At 42.3% G+C, this 14,621-nt stretch overlaps 1 long non-coding RNA gene across 1 annotated transcript in view; it reads right to left on the reverse strand.

Moving 5' to 3' along the window:
* The window catches only part of LOC310703366, an 84,396-nt gene that overhangs the window by 4,185 nt on the left and 65,590 nt on the right, over positions 1–14,621 (reverse strand). The gene's annotated exons all lie outside the window — the stretch shown is intronic.

Genomic DNA, 14,621 nt, shown 5'->3' on the forward strand with positions numbered 1-14,621 from the left:
ACAAAACCCACAAATAGCATATGAATCAATATGGCTAACTTGACTCAACAATACTCCCCCCCCCCCGCCACACACAAACAAATCTTATTGCAGTCAACTAAAGACAACCAACTATGCCCTGCCCCCACCAACCTCTCTCACTGCCAAGGGAAATAACAAATGAATAGAAAGAGAACCTACCCAAGTGATGCTGACACAAAACCCCCACACATACACTAAGTAAAAGAATGTAAGCTTTTCTACCCTCCCACTTCACCACCAACTTATACTGTATACAACATTAATGTCTCACACTGAATGCAACTGATCAATAGAAATGGTTCTATGGCCTGAAAAAAGAGACAATGCACATACTATTGTAACCCAAGAAAATCTTCAATAAAAATTATTAATATTTGTGTGTGACGGTACACACCATGTAGATGTTAAACAGCACGGGGGGTAGTACTGAATCCTACAGAAAGCTCCAAGGGCAGAGCAACACCTGCAAGCACCACTATCTGAAAATGGCCACCCAAGAAGGATTGGGAGCAACTCAAAGCAGTGCCCTCTACCCCAGCTCAGATAGCTGCTCCTGAAGGTACCATGGCTGATGGAGTCAAAAACTACAGAGACAACACTGAGAATAGACAGGCACCCACTCTCCTTGTCTCTGTCCCAGCAAGGGTCATCATGCAAGGTGATCAATGCAGTTTCTGTGCCAAAATTGGGCTTTAACTCTAATTGAAATGGATCTAGAAAATAAATCTCATCCAAGAAAGCCTGGAACTGGTCCACAGCCAATGGAAAAGATTGATGCTTGCTTTCTTTTTTGTAAACATTGTGCTCCTACAATTTATATTAGTGGCTACAACCTGAGGAGAGTGATTTCAACCTAGCTCAAATATTACCATTAAAACCAGAATAAAAAGAGTGCTGGTTGGAAAACGCTGCAAAAGAGTGTGGCCTCCACAGAGAGAGAATTCTTTGCTCGGAAATGATTTTTGGAAGCAAACCAGAACATTCTGCAGGAAAATGCTAATATATTCTGGTTGGCATCCAAAAACTGTCCACAGATAGATCACAAAGCAGCTCAACCAGCTTAAAATATTCTGTTCTCCCTGCATTGTAGAGTTAATGCATAACATTGGGGATACTTAAGATGCCAAAAAACATGTGGAATTGATCGGTGCCCATTCTTGCCTGCTTACCTGTCAGTCTTAATTTGGCATTTCAACTCAGAGCCACAAAAGGGAGGGAGGTCCCCCATAACTATTCTAGAAGAATTGTTAATAAAATCTGCAACATGGATAAAATGGGCAGATGATTAAATATACTATGTAGTTAATGAAAGCAGTTTGCCCATCGCATATATGCACACTCAGAATAGACAGCGCTTTTTTTCTTGAAAAATAGGTGCCGGTACTTACCATGAAGTTACAGTAAGTGCCACACTTTTTAACAACAACAACAAAAGAGGTGCCAGTTGTGCATGCTCTTGAGTACCCCCTGGAAAAACAAAAGCACTGGGAATAGATGCTGTCACTTTTAGCAAAACACGTGCCTTATTTTATGGCATTTACCATGTTACGCAATGTTGTTTTCGTAGAAGCAAAATATTAAGGCTGCCTGACCCTTGAGAGTTTTGTCTTGTGAGCTTGCTTCCTAACCTTATGCCCTGGTCCAGGGATAGGGAACTTCATACCTGGGGTCAATGCAGACCTCTATCTAGTCTTTGGAACTCCTCCTAAGCCACATCCCTCACCAACTCTGCTCCATTGCTCCGCAGAAATCTCTCCTGAAACTGTAATAACATTCTCTTGCTTGCCTGCATAGAGGATGGTGATGAGGTGTGTAAAAACCTCATAACTTGTGTGGATGAAATATAGCCCATTGTACAAAGGTAAGAGTCAAATCTCTTGCCCCTGCCCATTTTTACCTTGGGTCCCCACTGGCATGTGGCCCCTGGAAGTTTGCATACAAGGCAATGTGTCCCCCTGACTGGAAAAAGCTCCCCATCCCTGCCCTAGTATATTTTTACACTTTTATTTCTAATTACCATAGAGTGTCTTCCAATGCAATGCAAGCAGACTTCTGCTTTCACAGTGGGATTTCACTTTCCTGTCCACTGCCTGCAGCCCCATCATGTGCCCCTCAAAGTCTGCTTTTGTAAAAAACACTAAACAAGTTCTTCTCCTTCTCCGAAGGGGAAGCAATCCTAGGAGGTGACCTCAACCTAAATATGAAAGGCATATCCCTGAAAGGCATCCACCCTACAACCCCATGGGCAACCTCCCTACAAAGGAAATCCCCCAACAACTAGGGACTCTTACAAGTTACTAAAAATGTTTAAAAAACAGGGGTCTCTACAACATTTGGGGTGAGCAAAACCCGGGAGACACCAGCCACACATTCCAATCCGGTACAGTGTCCACTGGACAGCATTCTGCTTAGACATGGTCTGATCCCCTCAGTGGAGTCAACATTCAGATCACAGATCACACCCCAGTAGAAGCCACCTTTAAAATAGGAGAGGAGACACAAACCACCCCAGCATGTCCTTCAGTCCCATCCTAACTACAAACAAATTAGAGAGAGTCTCACCAAAACTACTTCAAGGAAAACGATGTAGACAATATAACAATCCCCCTCCTATGGGACGCAATGAAAGCGGTCACCAGAGGAGCTTGCATAAAAGAGAAAGCATTCCTTAAAAAACAAACCTCCTCAAAAATTAGCAAAATAGAACAAGACATCACAGCCCTCTCATTACGCTACAAACAAACAGGTTCCAAAAAACTCCTTCAACTTATAGAACAAAAAAGGAGAGAACTAGACTCTCTATAAATCAACAAAACAATGATCAGCATTCTATACTCTAAAGGACGCTTCTATGAATATGGAGGGGAAAACTCCAGACTACTAGCAAATAGATGTAGGAAAAGAACACTCAAAACAAGAATACACTGTGTCACCAAAAAAGATGGCAGCATAAATTTCTCCCCCAAAGAAATAACCTCAGAATTTGCAGAATTCTTCTCCAACCTATAACCCACCTGAGGAGGAAATCAGAAAATCCCTAGCAGGACTGACTATGCCTTCCTTAACTGATGAGGAACAGGAATTCATAAACAGTCCTATCACCCCAGAGGAAATAGATGCGGTCCTCAAAAACCTGAAACCAAACCAAGCCCTAGGCCCAGATGGCTTTAGAGCAGAATTCTATAAGAAATTCAAAGAAGCACTGATGCCCTACATGATGCGCCTATTTAATGATATCATAAAAGGGGGACCCACCCCCAAAATCTTGACCTACTCCAAAACAGTCTCCATCCCCAAACCACTGAAATACAGCCTCAAAATAGAATCATACTGCCCAATCTCATTAATAAACCAAGACTACAAGATATTCACATGAATCTTGGCCAGCCACCTAAAAATCTTCTTACACAAGTTAATAGCCCCAGACCAGACTGGCTTTGTCCCTAGTCACAATATAACAGACCCCATCAGGACATTGCTGAACCTGATCAAACACAGTAAGGCAACTAAACTCCCACTGACAATTATGTCCCTAGACATCCTCAAAGCTTTTGATTGCTTAGAATGGAAATACCTGTTAGCAGTACTAACTAACATGAAATTTGGCCCCAACTTCCTACAAATTCTCAAACAAATATACTCCCAAGCCTCAGCAAAATGCAGGGCTAACAAAATGGACTCTAATATTATAGCAATCCAAAGAGGCACAAAACAAGGATGCCCACTGTCTCCCTTCTTATTCATCCTGGCTCTGGAACCTTTAGCAATCCGAATCTGAGCAGCCATAGACATCAAGGGAATAGAAATAAAAGTCAGAACCTATAAATTAGAGCTCTTCACAGATGACCTAATGGTCACAACACCAGACCCCATAAACATAGCAACATCCCTAATCAGAGAACTCAACACATTCGCAACGGTATCGGGCCTACAGGTAAATTTTGCAAAGTCGGAGGCCATGTGCTTCAACACCCCTCCTCACATCCCAAAAAAATTAAACAATCCAGCAGTAAAACCCCTCCTCACATCCAAAAAACACACACCTCACTAACGCCACCAAGGTAAATCTTTGCCACACCAAGTTCAGATACCTAGGGGTACAAATAACCAGAAACCTCAATAAATTATACCTCCACAACTACAAGCCCCTGTGGTGACAAATTAACAAAGACCTAAAGAGATGGAACAACATAAACTTCACACTCTCAGACAAAATAGCCATGATCAAAATGATCACCCTCCCAAAACTAACCTACCTATTCCAAACCCTCCCAATCTGGATTCCCCCAACCCAACTCCGCAAATGGCAGAGAAAACTACACTCATTTATCTTCCCACATAAAAAACCAAGAATACTTGCACCTCCCCTCCTCAGAAGGAGGATGGAGAATCCCCAACATAGAAGCATATTACATTGCCAACCTGGCACACCATCCATTATTCCACCACACAGCACAAAACCTTCAGATAAAAACCTGGCACACCAAAGACTTATATCGCCTAATAGACGTCTATAAAAATAACAAACCCTTGTCAACACAAGAAATACAGGACAAACTAGAAGACACCCAAATGCCCTGGTTAACACACCATCAACTACATGCACTCTTAAACAATCCAGAAGTAAAATCAGCAGCAACTAGGCCCCTGACAGCTTTCGAAAACCTCCTCCTAACAACAAAGGGACATAGCAAAGGGATGGTATCCACAATATACAAAATACTACTCCAAAATCCCACAAACCCCCTAGACGCAATCAAAAAACAATGGGAGGATGACATAGGCTATAAGATTAACCCCACCCAGTGGACCAGAATATGGTCTAAACCCCCCTTTATATCCATATAAACGAAAAGGAAAGAACTCACTCTGAAACTCACCCACAGGTGGTACCTAACACTAAGAAAATTAGCGCTAATACGCCCAGGAACCTCACCTAAATGCTGGAGAGGGTGCACCTCCACAGGCACATATCTCCACATGTGGTGGGAATGCCCCAAAATCCAACTATTCTGCACAACAGCCATACAAGAAATATGTAAAATAACTAGGTGGGTTATGAGTTCTTTGTGATATAAATGGGTGTTATTGTCTTGGAAGATGTTTAGTAGGGCCAATTCTGGGCTGATTTCTAGTACTTGCTTACTTTCAGCAGCCAGAAACGTCATAACCAGACACTGGAGAGACCTGTCAGGAGTAAGCATGGACCAATGGGACCAAATAGTATGGGAAACAGCCCTACTAGAAAAACTAACCAATAAACTGAAACTGACACAGGGACAAATAGAAGAAGATGCCTTCACCCTGGTATGGCTCCCCTTTATCACATACACAGCCCAACAAGACAATGACAAAAATCCACCAACAGCATACAAATTAATATGGCTAACTTGATCCGAACACCCAGCTACCCCACTCACACATGAAAACAAAGCTCACCACAGCCAATCACAAATGAACAACCACACCCTAGGCCAACCCCAACTTCTCTCACCACCAAAGGAACACAAGCAAATAACAGAGAACCTGCACAAGCGACGCTGACACCAAACCCCACACGTATATTACCGCATTTGTATTTTTCGCTCTATAAGACGCACCAGACGACAAGATGCACCTAGTTTTTGGAGGAGGAAAACAAGAAAAAAAATATTGTGAATCGCAGAAGCCAGAACAGCAAGAGGGATTGCTGCGCAGTGAAAGAAGCAATCCCTCTTGCTGTTCTGGCTTCTGTGACAGCTGCGCAGCCTGCGTTCACTCCATAAGACGCACACACATTTCCCCTTACTTTTTAGGAGGGAAAAAGTGAGTCTATAGAGCAAAAAATATGGTAAGTAAAATAGAAACATCGCCACCTGCCCCCACCCCACTCACCTTTTCCCCCTCCACCTCTTCCCCCCTTTTTCTTCCTAATGTAACACTAATGTCTCAACAAATGAATCTGATCTGTAAAAATGTAACTTGGGAAAAAAGAGAGAGACATTGCTCATACTTTTGTAAACCCAGAAAATATTTAATTAAAACAAAGTCTGTTTTTGTGGGGGTAAGCAGGGAGAGGAGAGGAAGGTGAGATTCTATTGCACTAGCAGAAGTGTGCTGTGCTTAGACATAGAAATGGACACAGACCTCCCCTTTATAATGGCAAGCATTTTAATGGTGACACAAAAGCAAATAATACAAAGCACATTTAAATTAACCTTTAAAATTATGAAGAATTGGCCTGTAAAAAAAACACCTGCAAACAACTAGGAATCAGGGAGAACTACAACAAAGCTTGCAGGTAAAATAAACCTATAGTGCATGCAGATTGTACACTGGGGAAGGCTGGGAAATTAAGTCAGCCTGGTACCTAACACTCATCAAGCAGTGGGGTAGGGGGGCTCTCTGGGGAGAGTGTTTTACAATCAGGGAGCCACTACACAAAAGGCCCTTCTGCAGGATTGCCACCTCCAGAGGTCAGGCTTGTGGGATCTACTTTGATTTTTTTTTACTAGAACTCTGAGACCCACCAACCTGAGTCTGATGCAAGAGAAAGATGCTTAGAATTAAAGGATGCCGAGTTCAGGGACTTGTTCTGAGTACCAGAACTGAATGGAGCACACTGTCCTTCCACACACAAAAATACACTCCTAAATACCTCAGGCTTTCTTTATAGAAAGCTTAGGGCAAGAGGTCATTTTGCTTCAGCTGCTGCTAAACCAATGCAAGTCAGAAATCCTTGCTGATCTATTATGAGTCAGCAATCCATATCTATCTTCTGTCCATTGGTGCTCTAGGTCTAGGACACAGGAACTCCAGATTTGTGAAGTCGTGCTTTGTGACCAGGAACCACTCTATGTGTACTTATGAATGTCTCTGTATACATGCACACACTTCCACTCGTTCGCTTTTTAAAGTGAACACTTAATGTGCAGCATGACGGCAACAAACAGGTGTTTCGTAACATAGGTCATGCAGCTGCAGCCATGAGAATCAGAACTGGTTTCAGCTGCTTTTTCCGATGTACAACCCTGTGCCAAACCCGAGTTTGTTGCTGTTTTGTGTGTACAATGGTTCTTAGTCTCATTGAATTCAGTGGGATTTGAATATGCAGTCCGGTAGTTAAATCGTATTAATTGCAAAGACCTTTAAGAGAACCTAACAATTTTTAATATAAATTGAGCCCATAGGCAATGGTAATGTCTCAGAACTATACTTGGCCCCAACCAGTGCAAAGATTGAAGTCTTCAAGTTCCATAAATATCTGAAAAAGATAAGAAGCACAAGGCAGCTGAAAGACTTTGCCCCAGCATGTCCCATTACTGCCCTGGGCATTCTTCTGTGGGAGGGAGGAAGAAATCTCTTTGGTAATGGACTGGGTGGTTTAAAATTCTCTGGGAGTTTTTTTTTGGGGGGGGGAGTTAAATGAAAGATGTTTTGTATGAGTGGGTTCTGCAAAATACATTTGCTTAGAGACAAAGGAGACTCAGTGCCCACCACAGAAGAATTTAACATACATTAGCAGTTAATCGAATATTACTGACTTGGGATTTGACTGTAAGTAGCAACACTAGTAAAAAAATAAACCAAAACCAATCACCACCACCCTTTAAAAACAGGATGTTAAACCAGCATTAGTTACTGTGGGGAGGAAAATATGTGAATCTCTGTGGACCCACGTTTATGGGTGAACAACAGAAAGAAACGATTGGGTGCCCGGATCAAACCTTCCATGAATTTATCAGGTCTCTCTTTAAAGCCACATTATGTGGCAGTCAATTCCATAATTTGAGTCTCAGTTTAGGGTTGCCATATTCGGAAGAGCAGAGGACACATGAGTCAACTTCTACTTTTAACTATGGATCGCTATGACAACTCTACCCCTGAAAAAGAGGACACATGGCAACCCAACGAGTCAATTCGGTTGAAAATAGCCATGTTTAAAAAGACATATCCACCCGTTTGCTCAGTTTCAAGATTACAAAATAGCAGCAAGTACAGTGGTACCTCGGGTTACATACGCTTCAGGTTACATACGCTTCAGGTTACATAGGCTTCAGGTTACATAGGCTTCAGGTTACAGACTCCGTTAACCCAGAAATAGTACCTCGGGTTAAGAACTTTGCTTCAGGATGAGAACGGAAATAGTGCTCCGGTGGCGTGGCAGCAGCAGGAGGCCCCATTAGCTAAAGTGATGCTTCAGGTTAAGAATGGACCTCCGGAAAGAATTAAGTACTTAACCCGAGGTACCACTGTATAGGGATAGGAGGGGTGCGAAAACTGTGGCCCTGGTCATTGGACCACGCTAGCTGGGGTTGATAGGAGTCAGTGTCTAGAAACATCTGGAGGGTCACAAATTCCCCAGATGCATGGCAGTGAAGGATCACCTACCTCCCTATCAGCCTATATATTAAAGCAGCCTTCCCTCTAGATGTGTTGGACTACAACTCAAATCAACCCCTGCCAACATGGTCAATGATCAGAAATGGAGTTGTAGTCCAGTACATCTGGAGGATTCCAGGTTAAGAAAGTCTACATTAAAGTTATAAAATGAAGGCTCTTCTATGGATGCCCTACCCAAAAGTAGGTTGTTGTCACGTAGTAGGCTCACTTTGAAACTGCCATGCCAAGATTTCTTCATTGCACTTGGCTTTCAAAGAACAACAACAACGAGTTTTAGTTTGGAATTTGATCTGTTCTTCTGCTGCAATATTTTTCTTGTTGTGACTTTGTATTCTATGATGTTTCTTTTAATTATGGAGTTTTGTTAGCCATTGTTATGCTTAAATTTCTCCAGAGTTTTTCTCTCTTCTGGACTTTCTATATGTACAATGAAAGTAAGCCAAACTTGTGAGGGATGAGTCATGCTTATCCTCTCAAACTTGGCAAATCAATTTGTTTCCCAGGTTAGTCATACTCGAATGTTATTGGGATGAATGGAACAAGGTAGTCATAACTGTTGTATATATTTTTTAGATTGGTTTTAAGTGTGGCCTAAGATAGAGTTCCTCTCTCATGTAATCTAAAAGCACATACATTCAAGTATATTATTTAGAGTCAACTGCCCCAACACTACTCAATTCTTTTTAGCTTCTTGAAACTAATGAGAATCTCTAAACTCTCCAAGGACAAGCTTGCTCTCTGTGTGGCTGTTATGGCTAATACTCTGGCTGGTCAGAGACATTATTTTCAGTTTTCACAAATGCCAAAAGTACAATTCATGCAACTTGGTTGAAAAGTATGGAAGGCATTTGGGAGCAGAGATTGCTGATTTCAGTAGCAGTGGACTTTATTCCTTTCTCTTTGACATTGAAGGAGTAAACCCAGGGGTCAGCAAGGTTTATCTTGCCTGGGCCCATGGAGATCCCTCTGTGGGATGGATCACGTGTGAGCGATTTTCAGCATCTGCGCATGCGCAGACATGATTTTGGGCGTCCGCGTCTGCGCAGACGCGATTTCCAGTGCCACGGAAGTGAGTCCCCGTGCCGCACTAGTTTAGCGCAGCATGCTAGCGGGCAGCTCAGTTCGGGGGCTGCTTGTGGGCCAGTCAAACGATCTCCGCAAGCTGCTTCCGGCCCATGGGCCTTAGGTTGCTGACCCCTGTGTTAACCCATTTGGGGTGTGTGTGTGTGTGTGTGTGTGTGTGTGTGTGTGTGAGAGAGAGAGAGAGAGAGAGAGAGAGAGAGAGAGACTGACTTCAGGCATTAGACATGCCCAATTCATGGAAAAAAACTTTTCAGTTCTATTGTGGTTACTGGATTTGGGTGAAAAAGAAAAGAAAAAGAAAGAAAGCTCTAATGTGTGATATGTAAATCAGCAACTAAAAAAAGCGAAACACGCACCCATGTTTTTGAGATGCTAAGATAAATTTTAATTATGCTAATACCGCCCTTCATAGATTGCAATCACTTTGCATGAGGGGAGGGGAGGGGAATCACACACTCTGTAACATTTAAAAAGCACAGGAACATAAGCATCTGCCTTGCATTGAGTCAAACCACCAGTCCCATCTTCCACAGTATTGTCTACACTGACTGGCAGTGGTTTTCCAGGGTCTCAGTTGTACCTGGAGGTGCCCAGAATTGGGACCATCTGCACACAGAACAGATGCTGTTCCACCAAACTACATGAATGCACCAACTGCATAATGAATATGCCCAACTGATGTTAGTGCTGGTTTTGACTTATAAAGCCTTAAATGGTTCAGGACTGCAATATCTGAAGGACCGCTTTTACCCATATGAACCTGTGCTCATCACCTGTGGCTTTTCTTCGTTTGCTTCCTCCATGAGAAGTCTGGAGGGTGGCAACATGAGAACAGGCCGTTTCACAATTTCCATTTGTGGAAGGGTCTCCTCAGGAAGGCTTGCCTGGTGTCATCATTAGATATCTTTAGGCACCAGGCAAAACGTTCTTCTATAACAAGGCCTTTGGTTTTTAAGTATCTGTGGGCTTTTAGAAGTGGGGTGTTTTGAATGTACTGTATTTCTCTTTCCTCTTGGCTTTAATGTATCCACATGCAGTTTATCGTCTTTTCTTTTCCCCTCCCCCCTTTTTTTTCTTTTAAGCCACTTTGGGTTGGGTTTATCAGGGCAAGATAAAGCAGATGACAAAATTAATTTTAAAACAAGACAAAACAATGGAATCTCTCACTCCTTACCTCCTTCAAGAATTTCCTCACACCCCCTACTCTACAGTGAGGGACCAGAATCTGGGGTGGGAAAAGAGAAAGCAGAAATCCCATTACACAAGTGAGTTTCCTCTGCACAAGCAGGCAGAAATCAGTGGATGTTGCCCTTATATTCCAGCTTTCAGCAGATTTTCTCATTGCGATGTGAAATAGTATTTAAACAGTCAGCCAAAAATGCACTGTGAAGTAGACCTCAGCAATCCCCAGCCTCTCTGTTACAGTTGAGCTCTATGGTTTGGAGTTACTGCCTTCATGAGTCACATAACACTGAGGAAATTTCATTCTGTTAATCCTGTTAGCCGCTCTCCCTAAGCATTCACAGTGATTAAAGCCTTACGTGCATGAAACTAGATGGTAGAATTTTAAATCATTCTCAAACTATTTTTAAAAAAGGGTAAACTCTGAGAGAGAGATAAATGTTTGCACAGAAAGCAATCACATTATTTAAGTTAACATAGGAGGCATGATTTGAAATAAAGGCTAGAAAACATTAAAATCCTTGAGTATTCCATAGAAAACTAAGCATAACCACGACTACACAGGACACATGTAACACAGCAGCCCCTTTTTTAAATGACAGAAATACACCAAAAAGAAGGTTTTTTCTGGTGACATTAAATAGTTTTTTGGTCAGTCATAGTTTTGGGAATATGCGAGGAATGATCTCTCCAGGCCAACTCCCTTCTGATTCACTAGTGTTCAAGCATAGTTTAGATATATTGTTAAACTTGTTATAAACTTCTCTCTCTCTCTCTCTTATCTAACTCAATCCATAAAACAGGAAGGAAGTTAGGGAAATTGTATGCTTATTTCTGGCTGCTCTTTAAAATCCAAAAAAAGCAGAGGATTTTTTTTAAAAAAAACATACACAGCAAAGGATTTTCAGGGTGTTGGGCACATGTCCTCACCAATGTTCCCTTATCTTTGCTTGGGTAGAATTTCCTCTGGAGCCATATGTCTGTTTCCTTTGGTTAGACAGGAAACATTGGGGTTACAAATGTGCTAGCTAGCCAAAGTATATTGACCATTCACATATCAGGCCGAGATCTAGACTAGAATGTAATCTCTATTGTCACCCTGAAAGAAAGGATGATGGCCATGGGAAAGGGAGTGCTGAATTCCAAGGCTGATGTCCAGCTTGAAAGGGATGGAAGTCATTAGTTGATTAATTAGGAACATAGGCAGCCAGTGTGGTGTAGTGGTTAAGAGCGGTAGACTCGTAATCTGGGGAACCGGGTTCATGTCTCCGCTCCTCCACATGCAGCTGCTGGGTGACCTTGGGCCAGTCACACTTCTCTGTAGTCTCTCAGCCTCACTTCCCTCACAGAGTGTTTGTTGTGGGGGAGGAAGGGAAAGGAGAATGTTAGCCGCTTTGAGACTCCTTTGGGTAGTGATAAAGCAGGATATCAAATCCAAACTCCTCCTCCTTCTCCTCCTCCTCCTCCTCCTCCTCCTTCTTCTGAGTCAGACCATTGGCTTATCTGGTTCAGTATTGTCTATACTAGCAATGTGAGGAATTAAACCAGGGACTTTCTGCATGTAAAACAGATGCTCTGCTACTAAATGACAGCTTCACCACTAGATTTGACACAGAATCATATAATTGTAGTCAGAAGGGACCCTGAGGATCATCTAGCTCAACCCCCCACAAAGCAGGAATATGCAGCTGTCCCATAGGGGGATCAAACCTGCAACCTTGGTGTTATCAGCACCACACTCTAACCACTGAGCTCGGTCTTTCTCTGGGAAACAGCAGAGAAAGATGAACTTGGAAGGTGATGAACAGGTGATGAACTTGGAAGAAATATCAATGCTCTCTGTGCAGTTACTCCATATGGAATAACTTTGTTAAATTTATCTTTCAGTCCTCAGATTGGATCTTATGCAACCCTTGTAAAGGGACCCTAATAACTTGAGTAGCAATCTGATGAAGCAGCCAAGGTAGACTAATCTCAAAATGATTATATCAGTTGAACACAGGGCTTGTTATTCTTCGCCTCGTCGTTTCTGGCAGCTAGTCGGTGTGAGCTTTCCTCCCCGCCCTCCTCCTTTTTACAGAGTAGTCTTGAATTTCCACCAGGATCAGCCTGCTATAATTGTGGTTTTGTTTGCTACAAAAATTGCAAATGCAACAAGAGCCTTGTGGCAAGGCTGGAAAAGTCACCCAGGTATAAATATGCTTTGAGCCTTAATCTCATTCCACCACAGGTGTAGCGCATACTTTAACAAGATTAACTTAAAGCGCCATCGCCATGTGGATCTGTAAAGATGAAAACCTTTGCCCTGATGGGCAAATACAGATATATTTTTAATCAAACTCCTGGGAGGCTGCAAATCACTGGCAGCATATAAGATGAGAATTCAACAAAGGGAAAAACTTGCTTCAGTGAAATGACTCCATCCTTATTATCCTTATAATGTAATCAACTCATGTTACCGGGCTGTTACAAGCATTCCAATCTATTTTAGAGTACTATAACTCAAAACTCATAAAACAACTATTCAGAATGAGTGTAAGCTTGCTTGCTGACTAAATACTCCCTATTCATTCTGCTCCAATAATGAGTTCACTTGTGATAGATTAGGCCATTTAGGAGATGTTGACTCGGCTATGCTACAGATGCTGCACTGAAATGGGCTTATGCAGGAAGTCTCAAACCTTGTCATAGCAAGCCTCTCTCAATCAAGGCACAAGCTGGTTGAGCTCTCTCCCGTACAGCTAAGGGAAAACAAGTTTGACTTGGGTAGTAGTGCTTACTGTTATCCTAGGCACAATGCCAAGCATCTCAGTGAAAAAGAAACAGAGCATGGCACGGTTTAAGGACTCTACGGGAAGCACTCCAGGGAACCAAAACAAATATCCTGCAAATAATAGGGGGTCAATTCACTGGGTTTTCAGAGCTAGCAATTAGTGCAAGAGAGAATGCATGGTGTTGCTTGGGCTATTGACTGGGGCATCTGAAAGGTGTGTGCATGGGTTGTAAGCAAGTGTCAAGATGTACCCAACATTTGCATTGCTAGTCGAGGAAATTTGCACCATGACTAGCAGCTGTTCCTATTTGCATAAGATGGTACACCTTGCACCTTCAGAATCCTGTCTTAAGATGGATCAACCATTTTACTTACAGCCTGTTTGAGAACAGAGGCAAACACATAAGGAGTGTTTAAAGCTTCTTCTTCTTCTTCTTTGGCGATCACACAGGAAGGTAGATTATACGATCTGTTAAAACATTTCCCCATTCTTCAAACTTTACTATGATAATCCATTGCTCCTTTGCAGCTGAATCGCTAACAACATAATTATGGCAATTATGGCTGCTCAGAACAAATGACATTTAATTCTTAATGTAGTTTAGGGGAAGCCAATGTGATGATGCCCTCCAGATGTCATTGGACTCTAACTTCCATCAGCCTCAGCCAGACTAGCTAGTGATCAGGGATGAAGGGAGATGTTATCGAGCAAACTTCTGGAGAGCACCGCATTGGCTGCTCCTGGTGTAGTTGAACTTGCCACCATTGCAGCACTGCTGACCTCTTGCACTCTTATAAACCCAGAGTGCAAGCACTGCATTTCTGCTCCCAGGTAATATGGCCAGATCATTCTCTCCACCTCATAGACCTTTTGATACACTGGATGTGAATTCAATCTACATTCTGTATTACCATCTACATCACATCAATTGAAAATAAAACAGAAGATTGCAGAAAGCACATTTGAAAAGAGACATATCAGCATTCCCAAAGTCACAACAAAGAGAAAAACTGCTGATGTGTGGATCTTCCCAGGCCAATTAAGGTTATTCTCCCCTTGTAAAAATGCCTTCATCTCCCACCATGCAGAGAGGAACCTCAGCCAGGTAAGCAGGGAACCACTCTGAAAATTGTTATTTGAAAAACTCACGAATCTTTAGAGAAAAGAGTTAGTGATTTG

This window comes from Podarcis liolepis (genome assembly GCF_965112155.1).
Source record: "Podarcis liolepis genome assembly, chromosome: 1".
Taxonomy (NCBI): domain Eukaryota; kingdom Metazoa; phylum Chordata; class Lepidosauria; order Squamata; family Lacertidae; genus Podarcis; species Podarcis liolepis.